The following is a 14712-nucleotide window of genomic DNA, read 5'->3' as shown; positions in this document are numbered from 1 at the left end:
AAGCTTGCAATTAAAACTTGTATTAGTCCTTCATGTCCACTTAGAGCCTGTGTTAATGACAGAAATGTGGACGCCCCACTGAGTATTTCCTCTTTAAAGAGCTGACTTTATTCTTTTTGACCTGCTCACACACCAGTGATTATTACAACAGTTTGCAACTGGAAAGAAATCTGAAATCTTAAGCAACAGTCACAAAAATACACACAATAACTCCACTGTCTTTAAGAGATGTACAGGACAAACCCAAATATCCTTCAGCTGGAAAAGTCAAACAATTTTCAACACAACGGCAGTTACAGTTTATAATTGTTCTTCAGCCTCCAGCTGCGGAACCACAACCATGAAGCACGACTTGTAATTATCAATTATAAATGTCCCCATTCAAACACTTTCCTCAATTTGCAAATGACAAAAGCTGTAAAACTCAGTGCTCTGTGGAACTATTGATTACAGAATAATAATTAGTGCAATTACTATTGTAAAAATGAACTTGGCATATTCATCAGATCCACACCAAACCGTAGGATAACTGATGCAAATACAGGAACTGATCTGACCTTTAATGCTACTAGTTACTATATTTTCTGCAACTTTGACAATTTCACAGCCTTTCAGCCTGGATCTGCCTATACACAGATTTATTCATACAGTGACCTCACCCAACAGATGAGCTGTTTACTGCTGAAATGATGACCATGCCACGTATTGTAGAGGAAGACAAAATGACTATTGTTATTTTAAATGTGATGACCAAGCTCTTGTAACATTAAACCAGAAGGTACCTACTTCTTTTAAGCAAAACCATTATATTTTAACTAAAATGTAACATCTGATTTTGTGTTTACACTTAAACAAGTTGTTTTTGTGCCCTACTGAAATTATCATATGTCTCTCAGCTAAAGCGAATAAGCTTATTCCACAAAATGTCCAGTTATCTAAACTGGGTTTCAAACACTTTTAATGGCATGACAACACTCGTGGCAGCAACAGTGTCTTCTCAGTTTTGTCACTGCAAAGCAGTGTCTTCAAGTCAAATTTTCCACAACTGAAATAGTCATGGAGAAGGTTATTTTTTATTGTTTATCATGCCGATTAAAACTTCAGGTTACAGATCAACTTCATGTAATGGCCTGTAACCATTAATGAGGTCACCCCAGCCTTTCCTTAGTAGTCTAAAGGCCATCGCAAACTTAAAAACACTGAACTTAGCACAACAACAAGGCAGCTAGCAGGGGTGGGAACTCCCACGCAGTGCATCAGTAATTCACAAAGTGAAATATTTCATCCTGCAGAAGACCCCTCTTATTTTCAGGAATGTCATTTTTGAGTTGTATGAAGGAGCTGGAGAGACACATCCTTCCAGCCATCAATTATTAACCAAAGCTTATATCACAACCTCATAGATCAAAACAGCAAGCTTGTAAGATACTAGAGGGCATCTCATATATTTAGCGCTGCCAGAGAAACACAAACCTAAGACAGAAAGGTTAGGCATTTGAAATCTAATGCGAGCTCACTAGTCTTTGTAATTTCCCTGACAGGTACACGATATGGCAGAGGATCACTGTAGGGTATGTGAGACTATCTTTGTACTTCTCCATCAGAGGCACAAGATTTTGCACCACCACAGAATAGGGTTCCTGTGAGAATGAATATTTTATGATATTGCTACCAGGCTATGATTGGTAAGATAAGAGTAGATTTGCATTCGAAACTGCCTGTTGTGCAAAAAAAAAAAATCATCATTACCAACCCTAGACAGGTTATAATATACCTAGCAGTCCAAAAACATGGGGGGGGGGGTTATTGTCTCCCCTGAGGTTAAAATCCACAAGGCGGGTAAAAATATTTACCCTCAGTTAAAAGCCCACAATTCCCTGATTCATTAGAGCCATATTTAGCACTGGGAAGAGTAGATTTCAGTGTACGCCCTGATTCATCCTGCGCCAGCTAGTGATGATAGAAAGATATTCCCTTCCTTGTGGGTGCTTCTAATAATGATGAGATACAAGTGCCACAGCACTTTTTATTGTATATTTACAGTGGCCCAATTTATTTCTATTTTTAAGCACCGAGTCAACTTTTATCTGATGTTTTGTGCAGATGGTAGTTCAGCATCTCAGGGATACGGTGGTAGTCCTGTCCTGTTCTGCTCTATTGCAAAACAAAGACATTAGAGGTGAAATGAATAATGTAGAGTCATTTTGAAGTCTGGACACTTGCCTCAAGGGGGGGGTTGCGTCACTCACTAAGCCCCTGTAACCTATATTTGTTTGAGTTGGTTTTAACAGTCCATCGGGGAACAGGGCCTTCCAACACAACAAGCTTTGCAACGTTAAAACAGATTATTCATCTCTGTCCTGGTGCTGTGATGCGTAAATTTGATACAGTATCCAAACAACATGCCTCTGAAGTTACTGGAAATATTTTTTTTATGCTTTTGGTTGCAGTTATAGATATAGAAAGCGCTGTAACAGAATGCAGGAGAAGTAAAGCCTATGAATTTGCATCTGATAGAAAGTCGAAAGCAAAAACAGCCTCGCTGCCTCTGCATTCCTAAGCTTACTACATCCTGATCCAAAGAACCTGTCACTCTCCACTTTGTGTCACAAACAAACTGGAACCACCTCAGGTACTCGATGCTGATTTGCATTTTGTATCAAGTTCCTTGGTCCAATGCCAGCGCAAGCATAAAAAGCTCTGCTCCCAAGATATGGAGGTCCTGATTGAAACTGTAGGCAGAGGGGAGGCTCTCGCTGTGTGCTCTCTATATAGAGAGCTCATTAGTTGGAGAGACCTGTGTGCATTGTTCCAAGTCTGCAGTGTCAGCGAGCCAGCCACTCATCGTTCCACACAATCCAGACTCCTGCACATCTGGTCTGGAAGCTTCTGGGTGACCTGCATGCACCCACACAGACATGTACATTCACAAACACATGCAAAGGCTGCCTAAAACATAAATATGCACAGAAAGTAGCCTGATATCCAAATGCACATATCCTAGCGTGCACCTTGTGGACGGAGCTGTGAGGACGAATAGTATTAAAATGTAGAAGACTGTACACATTTTGTGCCCCCCACACACATACACTTCTCCCCAAATGCGGTCCTGCATCGCCTGTGATTTACTGGCCATTTTACATCCAGCCGAGGTGGCCACCTCCAGTGCTGACCCTGCACTGCAGCTCAGGGACGCATGTACAGCATTTGGCAGCACTTCCTCAAGAATCCCTAAGCACACGAGGTACCTGTGCTGTCAATCTCCACTTATGAAGGTTTTAATTTAGTGGCTTGAAGCTCTAAAATGCTTCTTTCATATAGGTCAGTCCCCTTGCTGCTATTCCCGGTTCTTAGTGATATAGCGAGCTTCTCTGCACTGCAGCATTGCTTTACCAAACTATTTACAATGCTGTGCCATCTATAGAGTCTGTAGGAAGACATCAGGTGACTGTCATGAATGGCATATGAATACAGACAAAATGAAATGAATCTATTCCACAGCCAGAGAGAGGGCATGTCTCTATTGAGAACATGTCAGTGTGCACATTGACAGAGCCGCTTTATCTGGTTAAGTCATTTCCAAGACACACTGAGCTGTGTGGAAAAAACTTGATACAGAAAACTGAGAACAATAGTATAGAAAACCACATATTGACTCTCTGTATCTTTATAAAAGAAATACATTTGCTGGACCCACGGCTGCCATTTCAAAGAACAAAATTAATCAATGGTGCTCACTGGAGCAGCTTTCACATGACGGCACTCGCAGAGAGTTGTCATTTAAGATTAAAGCTACCATTAGAAATCAATACTTTTGAGTCTTTTCACTTCTAATGCCACTGGCGAGCAGTGATAGTGACTGCCTCACAGTATGGCCCAGAAGGTACAACGAGGTCACCTTCTTGCTTCAGACGTGGTGTGAGTGGCAAACACTGAGAAATCACTAATATTATCCACCTTATTTCTAGGCCCATTACATGTTGTGTGAATCATGGGCCAGGCTTTGTGTAGCATATTCCACTAATTTCTCTCTTCTGTGATGTGGTGGGAAATACATGATGTGCGTCACATCTTAAATAGGATAATGTGGTGCCATGAACCAGTCTGTGAAGGTCTGAGGCTTATCAGTAGTCAGGCATGTTTAATAAAACGCGCCCGGTTGCATCATCTAGTTGAGTTTGTTACTAATCACATTATCCTGCAGGAGTTTCAGAACTATGTTGGAAACCTGTTAATTCACTTTACTGATGAGGATTAAATATAAAGGTCAACACACCTGTCACTAACTAAATATGATGCTACTGCCAGCAGCTGGCTAACTTAGCTTAGCACAAAGATGAAATGGAGACACATCTGCAGTATACAAAGATGTACTGAATGGTTTATGAGTGTGTAAATTATGTGAATCCTATGCTAAAGTCACCCGATCCCAAACCCAGTTAAAAAAACCTGGCGGGTTAGACCCTAATCCCTAACACCAAATGAGAGATCTTTTGAAAGAGGTTAGTCTGCCTCCTGTAGAAACCACAGACTTTTTGAATAAATGAAAGGTGCACTATAGCTCCTCTGGGGGCACATGGTGGTCTGACATTTAGAAGACTTTATGTTGATTTTTCCTTTAATTTGTCTGTAGCTTGTCTTGTCCATAGGTCAACACAATCCACATACCAGCACCTGTAAAACTAATTAAAACTTTACATCTGTGTTTGTTTTATTCATATGACAGTGCATGTTTTTGTATAAATAAATGTTTTTGTAGGTTTGATTGTACAACTTAAAATATTTTATATTTACGCTACAAACATCAATCTTGTCATCCAACTGTTGGCATGTCAAACGTCATTTAATGCGTTCCCACATACATTTTTACCAAGAAAAGGGAAGAAATGTAGCACTTACTTTGTCAGACCCTGGTTCAGTGAAAGAAATAAGTCTTGCTCATAATTCAAAGTGTGTCATGAAGTTAAAGATAATGGAGCAGCTGTTTTGTTGTTTGCTGTTGAAATAAAAACTAGTATGATGAACATATTCCGGTGAAGACATTTAAGTTTGTGAAATCTGTGAAATTACTTTTTTCCATTTTCATCCACACATAGCTCATTGTCTCCTGTCAGATAATAATAAATGAAACCACATTTCTCACATTTCCTAGTCTCCACACTATAAACTTTCTCCCTGCTTTTGGCTAAGCTGCACAGGTCTCCCACAAGCTTACAACAGGCAGGTGTGATTTGTGGCTGGTCCACATTATTTGGCAGCAGACAGCAATTTCAGGAAGGGCGTTTAAGCAGCTTGGACAGATGTGCTGTAAGGATTAGACCACCTTTGATCCAAACCAATCATCACAATTCTTCATATACTTTTCTGGATTATTATCAAGCTTAATATTATCTTTGTTACACACTGACAGCGACTTCAGATAAGCTTTAACAACTGTAAATTGTATTCCCTGGCTGTCACAACACCTCTTCAGAAAACTGCTAATTGGGAAGACTCAACCTATTCTCAGTAGCAATGGAAGGGAAAAAAAGGAAGATAGAGAAAAGAAGAAAAGTGCAAGACTTCGACGTCCCAGGCACGACTGTCATAGCACAACGTACCGCTGCTCCTCTGAGATTTGCCTCTGAGAAAAGCACATACAAAGGCATGCAGACTCCACACTTGAGTTTTATCGGAGGTGTGAGAGAAGAGAGAGTTGTCAAGGCCATCAGAAATGTATTCACAAACCTTATGTAGGTTCAAATTAATCTGTGTGAGGAGACGAACTGTGACGTCAATAGACTCTATTTATGGAAGCATCAGTATTCGGTGTTGGGGTGATGTAACTGATACTTTATTTAACTGCATGACCTCATCATTATCCTGCTTCACTCCTTTGGCTTTGTTGTGAAAGACTGAAATGAGAAACATGTCACAAATGAGGTACAAGCATCTCACACGGGAGATTAACAGAGTTCAGTGGCTGCTTAGAACATTTTTGATGTGACAGCATTGGAAATATTGTTGGCATCAAAGCAACAAATTTGGGGCAAATTTGATGAAGTTTGGTGTTTTTGCCCATAGATTTTTTAAGACTTAAATTATCCAGCAGTCTATCTGACATGCAATAATTGTAACTCTTAAACAATAAGGTCAAGTAGATCAATCATTACTATTTGGTTGCTAATTCAAAGAAGTCTAATTTATTCTGAATTTCCAATCTTCAGAGACCTGTTAGCTGCAAGATTTTTGTAGAAGAAGCTTGCACTAACTGTAACAGAGTCTGGCATTGAAAAGCCATTTGCTCCTACAGTGAAAACACTAGTATGTTTTCCCATTTGCATAAAATGTGAACCATGTGAGGGGTTTGAAAAGTTAGCATCTAAGAAATGAGCCTACAACTTATACAAACAAGTATTGAATCTTAAAGAAAAGTCAGACGGATGGAGTTATCTCACATGTTTTATGAATGGAGATTTAATGTCTGGAATAACCCTAGAAAGCACCAGGACATAGTACCATTTTTGGAATGGATGTTTTCAAACATTTCATATGAAATGAAATAATTAAAGACAACATCTCTGAACTCTCTGAAAGGAGCTGAAACTTTTATGAGCACCATCCAGTTTTTCAAGTACTGTAGGAACCAGGGCCTACTCTGTGGCACACTTATCAGACTTTATTAATAAAATAGGATGTTCACACGGGTCTGTTTAAGCAACAAAAAGATACACCGTCTGGGCTGTTCTACAATCATTTCAAACAGATCTGGTGTGAACAAAAAATTGACACACAAAGTCATTGCAACCTTGAAAGTAAGTACTGTACATGTGTAAGTGTATTGCCCTGATGTAAGGAACTCAATCAAAGTCACGCAGTGTAGTTTCTTAAGGTTCTGATCTCATTATTTTTGTAAATTAGAGCCCTAACGATAGTTTAATTGCACTGTGATGCAGATGAAATTGATTCATCTGTTTGTTAGAATCCAGGCCCGTTGTGGGTTTCATAAAATCCGGGCAAGCCATTAATTCTGCTCATAAAAATATCAGCAGCTGTCACACACTGTGAGTCACAACGAACAAAAACAAGACCAAAATTATATTAATTCAATGTGGTTTTATTTAAATTAAAAGTCGTGGTGAGTTTCCATTTGTGTCTGAGCTCTGCAAGGGTAAAATTAATAAGACTTTATCGTGGACCATCTCCCTTATATTTAATTGTGATTGGTCTGTTTAATGTCTGTTTAATTGGTCTGTTTAAAACAAACCTATTTTTTTTACATTGCCACAGTGATCTGTGGAGTTATCTAGTGCAAAATAGGATTCATACAAATACAATGTCTAACAATATTTGGTTACCTACAGCAGCATGGCTCCAGGGATGGCTGTATCCATTTATCAGTCTATAAATCAACCCACCACTTTGTTCTTGATGCTCTTTATTGTTGCACCAACTGGAGTGATTTTTTTTGTGACCGACATTCATTTTTTCCAAATGATAAACTTAGGTTGGATAAACTTCGGCGTGCAGGCATTGTTACGGTGCACGTCGACAAAAGCGTTTGGATCAAAGTACCCGAGTAAAGCTTCACAATGTTTCCAGCACATAGTGATCCACATGCTGGCATTATTACCATGTACCATCTATACTAATTATTGCTTATAATAGCTAATTTCTTTAAATAGGACTATTGATTGTATTGTCATTTCAAAGGTCTACCCCCACAATTCAACAGAATAAAGTGTACAATATATTATATATAAAGTCTTTAAGACTTTAAGATTTTCCTTTAATATATCCAACATTTTGTTTCCATGTTAGTTTATAATCAGTCACAACCCAAAGAAATGTCTTTCAATGTCAACATCACATCATTTTAATTTAATATTCCCCCTCAACTGTTTCAACTATTTCAATTTTCAAAAATGATATACCTGCTCCTCTTGATATTGACAGACAACGTATTAACACTAAACCGATTCTTAATAATAAGCTAACTAAGCTTGTATCATCTGCAAAGACATAAGACATTTTAACAAATCAACAAGAATAAAAATATCATTAAAATGAAGGATTAAGAGTTTTGGACCAATCACTGATCCCTGTGGCAATCCACACTCCATGGTGTCTACTTTTCATACTTTTTCTACCAAGAATGAGTAACCCCTCTTATGCCACACTACCATTTCCAAACAATAGGCTGTGAACAGTCGCATCAGGCTTTCTCTGGGTCTTTATAACTACTAACTCAGCACTCATCATTTTCAGAGATTTTTCTTTGTTTGTTTGTGTGCCATCACGGCCTAAGTAGTTGTTCTGTGTTCTCTGAATCTATATTAGTGGTCACTCAGTAGTTTATATTTATCAATAATATCTAATGGATATTGACTTGAAGCATTTGTTTGACCTCTCAGTTAAAATGTAAACAAACCATTGCTCGAAACAAGGTGCTTTGCTCTAACTTAACCTCTTCTGCATTATACGGCTGCCACACAGCCTGAGCCTAATGCTGTCAAATATGTTTTTTTGTTTTATATGATCCAAGCAGCTTTTACATTTCTCACTAAACTGATATACTTTGTTATCAACATGGGTTGCAGGAGACTGACTGTAGTTAGTTTCAAATCCATATGTATCTCCATAAGGAATGAGTCATTGTTTAGGTGATTCCAGAGCACATTGTGAAAAGTGCGCAGTTCTCGTTTTGGTCTATTTTAAGGCATTTTCTCCACCTTTAAGCACCTTGAGGCACAGCTGGGGTTCCTAGTGTATGTGTCATCTTTTGATTGCCTCTGAGGAGAAAGGAGGAGACCTAGCTCATTAAAAATGAATATATTGGAGGAAAAAAATCAATAGTTGCAACAATGGAATATATTTAGTGCAGCCCCTGCAGTGACATTAGGAGCATCTCGGTCAGCAGGGATATGATGAACTCATTAAAATGATTGAAGTTGGTCTTCAAAGAGCTACAGTTCAAATCCCAGGACAGCAGGGTAACATGAATCAGAGCCAACGCACTGAAGTCATGACCTTAATTCTTTCATTTAACCATGTTCTTCTGTGATAATGACAATGGCATCCAGGAGCACCAGGTACATCACCCTACTCTGGGCTATATTTCATGAACCAAAAGGCCTTTAATTTCCATCTATTGCATTCATTACTGTGAATTACAGCAAAAGATCTCCTCCAATTTCCATTAAAATCATCCATTTTTTTCTGCCCTTTTCCCAGTACATACACAATAGTGCAGTAGGAGACTTTGTATAAAATGTGAAGTAAATATAAGGTTTAATACATTTCTATAGCAAGAGAGAGTTTTATGACTTAGTGAAAAGCAAGACAGACACAGTGCAGAGCACAATATCAGTGTGAGCCCAGTCTATAATAATAGGCTTTCAGTTGTTGATTAAAAAGTATTAACACTGCTGATCAATTTAATATCAATAGTGAAGACCACTGCCTTTTTTTGACTTTATTATTAATTTCCTGGAGGAAGATTGATTTGGAGCCCAACATTAGACATGTTTGATTAAATACCAAGAAATATCAACAAGTCAATGGTAAAAGAGAAAAGAAAAGAGCAACTTCCTAATAATCTGCTTTATTAAGATGAATAGGCCAAAATCTGCTAAAACAAAAGAATAACAGAACTAGTTGTAATTTGTTATAGATCCAAACCTGTGTAAAAAAACAAAAAAACAAGCCAGCATTAAGTAGCTGCATAAATCAGATGCCTGCTCAGTGACAGAAATAGCCAACATTTAACATAAAAACCTAAATGTATTATTATTGCACCTTTCAATGAGATAATTTAAAGTGCTTTAAATAACATTAAAACAGAATAAAAGAAATGTAGAAGTGCTATAAAAAATATTTTAAAAGCTCTGACATCTAAAAACTCATTATAAAGGAGACTATGAGCCAATGGTTAAAGCTTTGGTTAAAGTCTGTGAAGGTGTACGAGCCAACATGAGCCAAATGCATAAAGCAAAGTAATGTAGGAAAAACTAAACAATAACCATCTTCTCTGTTTAGATATTACAAGTCAAAGAAAAAATATAACTTCCTGGTGGCATTTACAGGATCACCGGAGTCCCTATGGAGTCACTATAAAGTTTACCAGTTATTAGACTGAAATTTCTACAGAACTAGCAAATTTAATTTAAATCCATAAAGTAGTTTGTGAGATATAACAAGCTACTGTAGTTCCACATTTCCACAAGTCCCACATTTATTTCAATTAAGGTAAACAAAGATTTAAGCCTTGATTTAAAAGACCTGAAGCTGGAGCAGACCTCAGTTTTCTGGGGTTTTTTCAGACACAGATTCACAGGAAGTGAAAGCTGCTTCTCCACGCTTGTTTTTAACACTAGAGACCAAAATCAAACCTGTCCAGGATGATCTGGATGGTTCATAATGTAGCAGGTCAGACATTTACTTCAGCTATGGAATGCTCGGTGCTTTATAAAACCAAAAGTAGTATTTTGAACTATATTCGTTGATGCTCACAAAGTCAGTGCAATAATCTCAGAACCACAGACAAGTGCGACGTGCTCTGTGCAGATCATCAGTAAGATTATGAATAAACTGCAGCCGTCAGATTGCATTTTTAGACAAACCTGTGACCTCCTGTACACAGTCACAGTGTGAGCTTTTATTTTACAAACTGATGTGCAAGTTGTAGCTTTTTGTTGACTGCATAAATACTGTTCATTCCTAAATTAAACAAGAAATGAACAACTACATATATTTGTAGAAACTGTGTGAACACAGATATCCATGACACACAGTGCATACAGCTGTGACAGGTTTCTTTATAAGCTGAAATGCTGAAAAATGATATGAGGCAATAAGAAAGCATATTATGCTGTTGTTGTGCTGAAATACAATATCTTAAACAGTGATGTACACAAATATGCTGCTAGTGTCCCAGAGGGAAAACACAGTTACTGACAGATGACTGAGAGTTATCAGTGAGTCTGTGTGTTTCATGAAAAATGCCCCCAAACCCATTTTGCCACAGTAATAATAACCTCATGTCCAGTTCTTTATGCTGTGTGACAAAGCAGCTCTTTTACATAATTGACAATTCAGCTTCATCAACAATTGCTTTGTGAATAATGAAAACCTCCAGTATATTGATATCGAATGGTTTCACACATGGTTTAACAATCCTTTCAATGTAAGAAAAAAATCAATAAGCCCTTTCTCTCATTTCCCCTTGAGTGTGTGTAACACTGTGTTGCCAGAGATGAAATATATCTGGGAATCTAAACTGTCAGTTGTGGCCAAAGTTAAGTGAAGTTTGAACTCACTTAAAAGTGTGTTGGCTGCAATCTGCACTAATGGTCTGATTCTCTATCCTAAAACATACGTGACTCCTTCACTGCTTTCATCTTTAAAGTTTCATAGACAATAGCAGTGCACAAGTCAGAGTGAATTCAATTAGAGACAGGTGATAGGAACTCCCCTCCACCACTGGAGCTCCTTGTTTGTCAGACCATAAGCAGCCAACAACAAAAATTCTGGAGAAACACTTCTTTCAGTCACATATATTGCACATGTATGGGTTTTATTGGAGGAGAATGAAAATTTCTACAGAATTCTATAGTACAGACTGCAATTCTTAACTTATTATTTACCACTAAATGTTTCATAATGTTATCACATTAAACAGCTTTATCTGTCCAGTATTTGTTTTGTTTTTTCAAAACAAAGTTACATCAGCTTCAGCTTAACGTTGGGTTTAATACCAATTAGCCAACATTAACATACTAACGCTAAACTAAGATGGTGAAAGTGATGAAAATTTCCTCGGTTGAAACTCTATATTAAGGTTAGATAAGCCATTTTGTCTATGCCGTCCTTCTGCAACCCAGAGCTGAATCGTTCAGCCACAGTAAAACCCTGATGTATTCAACGATAATCACATTGAGGGTCACTCAGGGATCAAGTTCAGGTGCAAGCTGGATGCGCTGCTGATGCACACAAATAGCTGAATAGTCAGAACACTCTCCCAAAGGAGAGTGTTGGAGAGAAAATTAGCTAAAGACAAATGCACTCAAGTTTTTTTAGTAATTGCTTTTGCAGGAGCGCATAATCTAAGAGGGAGACGTGTTTATTCAAGTCTTGGTAGTTGCAAACAAATATAAAGTATTCTGTCAGCTGAAACCTTGTGGAAAACAGTTTTTGATCTCTCAGATATGAATCCAAATGACCAGATGTGGTATGTAAATAACACAGCCTTGTATTGAGATCAAAAATGCTTTGTTCTTTTTTAAAAGCCCAAGAAGATCAAACAAATAATCAAGAATTCTGGGGATCATGAAAAGGTAAAAAATTACGCAGTCTGTGAGAAAACTGGCTTGACACCTTCTAACATTAAATTCTTTGTCGACATTGTTTTACATTAGAAAGTTCCGTTGCGACTCTTAGGGCATTTTAAAGTATTAACAGCTCTTACTGAGTACTGTTCATCCACATCATCTCAGTCATTAAAAGTCAGAGAAAGTAACTTTTAATGACATACTCCCTTGTTATTTTACTAGTAATAAGTAGAAAATAATTATGTTTTAAAAGCCAATGTTGGAGGACCAACTGCTGACCTAGAAAATATCAAAAGTTTTTCAGCACGTGTAAAATATTTATCTCATACTGTATCAGCTTTCTTATTATGGACACTAACAAGGTTATGTCTTTGACTCTCAGTCATTATGTTCTACCACATATCTCAGAATGTATAAATGGATTTAAATGATATTAGCTGGACAGGTAGGCTTTAGGCCAAAGAACAATTGATTGCATTTTGAAAGTGCTCCAAATCTGGGATTTCAGCATTAGACGGTTATTGTTTTCAATCCATAACCATGAATTTAAGGCCGATAGAGGCTTGTTTCCAAATAAGGGCATGTTTGTAGGGTCGGGGAATCAATTTGATATTACAGGAATGAAGTGATAGGAATGAAGAGCAGGTTTTTTGGCGGAACTTTACAGTTTTCAAGTCACTTCCAGTTTGATACAGCTAAGCTTGATGTGTCTATAAGTCTGGGCTTCGGCCAGGTTTGTAGAAAGGCAGGACAAGCAAATGATGATCACCGGAGGGGACATCTTTTTAATGCTTTTCATTTTAATGAAGTTTGCTTTCCTTTCTTTACTCCTTCTGCCCGATTCTTTGCAGAAGTACTAATTACCTTACAGGGATTCTTAGGCAGAGCAGCACTCAGTGAGATGCTGTCCTAGATACCATCTATGCTTCTGTTCCTGAGGTAATTAAGTTGGAGTCACCTCAGGAGATATTCTGTATCCTTAAACTATCTGGCTTTGGCAATCTGTGGCATAGTGTGTGGTAATATATGTATGAGACTGTGTATGTGCATGCACTGTGAAGGTAAGGCCTCCTGGTAAATGAAGGGAGCCTCTGATGTGAAGTGGGTGATGAAATGAAGAGCTTTGACACACTAAGCCAGACTGCTGGTGTTTCGGGGAAATGCCTCGTGTCCTCATGTGTGAATCTGTCTGAGTTCTTTGCTATTGTGTGGGATAACGGAGGAATAATAGTTCAAAGAAATGGGCTATTTTTGTCTTTTGATAGTGCTGCATAGGGAAATTACATGATATCTGCAAAAGCCATTAGACTACTTTGGATAGGAGTGAGTCTTCTACCACTTAAATATTAATACAATTGTGCATCTATTGTCAAGCAAATTACCTGCAACACACAGGTAATGAATCACATTGTAGAAGTGAATAGATGTTTTTCCTGTTTTTCTAGATGATGTAAGGATAAACATATGCAGGTAAAATTATAGAAAATTAAAGCTAAGAATTATGCTATTAGTTATAACAATATCAATAAAGAACAAAATATACTGAATACAGTATATAATTAGGGAATGTGTCCATCCTAGTTGGCTCCATCATAGCCACAACAACAGTTAATTGCTTTGTGCCTGTGACTGGCTCTTCAAGTACTTGGGAATTTGGTTTGACAGCACCCTGTTCTTCTTCCAACATTAAGTCAAAACCCAGTTGGGACTTTGTCTTTCAGATCAGTCATTCTTTCCCTCTGTGGCAAGCTGGGCAGGCAGTGAGCCCTGGTTAGGAGGTGGAGGGAGCCAAGAGTGGTCCAGCCAGTCAGTGAGGCGAGTCTGATTAACATTTTCATCCTATCTGTGTGCCTCTGTCGAGCTGAAGCTGGTGGTGCAAATGACGAAAGCAAACATCTTGGCGAGAGCTTGAACGACAAGAGCACAACGCAAGAATGGCACACTGCAAAGACTCTGCATACAAAGACCGTAGCCCTGTAGCCCCAGGGGAGATGCTTTGATTTATTTACAAACTGTTGGGCTCTGTGATAAGTAACAGCAGCAGCAGAGTTGAACACTGGTGGTGCGTGCACGTGTTGTTGCCAAAATGAAAGCAGATCAAGAAAGAACCCGAACTCACATCTCCAGCATCTCTTCCTGACAAGAGCCAGCTCATTTGTCCCAGACTTTCTTTGCCACTGACATCAGACGATCATCCTTCCGCCGCTAGATTAAGGTGATGCCAAACACGTATCAGGGTTTCAAAGGTGTGTGATTGTTTACATGTTTTGAAGAGATGCTTAGTTTTGATGCCAGTGCTTCTGACAAGTCACTCGCTGGTACAAATGCTTTTCTCTTTAAAATCTCTGCTGAAACATCTCTTAACTTGTGCCACCATTTTCACTCAGACTATTATATTACCTGC

This window comes from Channa argus, chromosome 1, assembly GCF_033026475.1.
Source record: "Channa argus isolate prfri chromosome 1, Channa argus male v1.0, whole genome shotgun sequence".
Classification (NCBI taxonomy): domain Eukaryota; kingdom Metazoa; phylum Chordata; class Actinopteri; order Anabantiformes; family Channidae; genus Channa; species Channa argus.
Note: the sequence above shows the minus strand (reverse complement) of the source record.